This window comes from Frankliniella occidentalis, unplaced genomic scaffold, assembly GCF_000697945.3.
Source record: "Frankliniella occidentalis isolate FOCC.00 unplaced genomic scaffold, Focc_3.1 Scaffold28, whole genome shotgun sequence".
Lineage (NCBI taxonomy): Eukaryota > Metazoa > Arthropoda > Insecta > Thysanoptera > Thripidae > Frankliniella > Frankliniella occidentalis.
The window spans coordinates 2,289,147-2,290,221 of NW_026267158.1; the positions used below are offsets into that span (position 1 = coordinate 2,289,147).

Here is a 1,075-nt window from a genome sequence, read left to right on the forward strand (position 1 = left end):
GCGCGGCGGGGCCTTGCGGGCGGGGCGGCGCCGCGCCAGTGAGTAGACCCCGCAACTATACGTCCTGCGAACCCGCGTACCAGTCGCAGTCGTCGATAAGCTCGCGAACCGACCGCATCGCTCATCGTCCTGCTCCGATTGACAGGTGGGTTTGGCGACGGCTACTGTGCTTCACCTAACAGCTGCCGCTCCCCATCTGGGAGCGAAGAGCAAAAATCATATTCTCAAAGCAATAATAACGATTCATTATTATTTTTACCGGGCCATTCATTGACTTAAGATCGGAAAATATTCATCTTTCCACATTGTTTTCCGAAAAGTTCATACATGGGCAGAGTGGCGGCGGACATTTTTGTTGTTGTGCGCGAGAGCGACCGCCGGCGATCACTCGTTCGAGTCCTAGAGGTACTACTGAAGGGGAGAGAGACTGTGAGGAGGAGGCCCCCCGAATAACCCTCGCGCCGCCCCCGCCGCCCCCCGTGTGTGCCGATATGTTGTCATCGGGGGGCAGCGGGGCGTGGAGGGCGTGACCGCGCGGGTGTCGGGCCGATCATCTCTCCACTGACTTTGAGCTCAGCGCGCACCCGCGGTCCGCCCTCGGCCGTCCCCGGTCCATCCATGGTCATGGTCCACCCCGCCGGCCCCAGCTCATGGGCGCGGGGACAGCGAGCCCTCCTCAACCACGCACTCCTCCGCTTCGGATATTTGAGCCGTGTTCCAGAGCGGAGAGTGCGCGGGGGATCGGAGTAGGGGGGAGCGGGAGAGAGGCGGGAGGGAATTCCCAGGGCGGAGTGCACACACACATTGCGGGGTAATTGTCAGCCCGAGCGCGTGGGAGACGGGGCCGCACAAAGGAGCGCGTCATCATCTGGATGACGGTGACGGTGTGGAGGTGATCTCTTCTCCAGCGGCCCGGCCCCGCCCGGCCCCCCGGTCGCGCCAGGTCGCGCCATTTCCTGTCGAGTCCTCGCGCTGTCGCCCGGGCTCGCGCGCTCGGCGCGCTGCTGGCTGCTCGCAGGTCGCCGGCGATGTGAGGGTGAGTGAGCGAGGAGGTGGAGTCGATGGGGGGAGGGGG

The 1,075-nt window shown here is 64.1% G+C and overlaps 1 protein-coding gene across 1 annotated transcript in view; it reads left to right on the forward strand.

Annotated features, from left to right (window-relative positions):
• Positions 1–1,075, forward strand: part of LOC113209287 (facilitated trehalose transporter Tret1) — a 19,502-nt gene continuing 18,427 nt past the window's right edge. The window contains exon 1 of the mRNA XM_052265560.1: positions 1–145. The gene's annotated coding sequence lies outside the window, so the exon portion shown is untranslated. The remainder of the gene's footprint in view (positions 146–1,075) is intronic.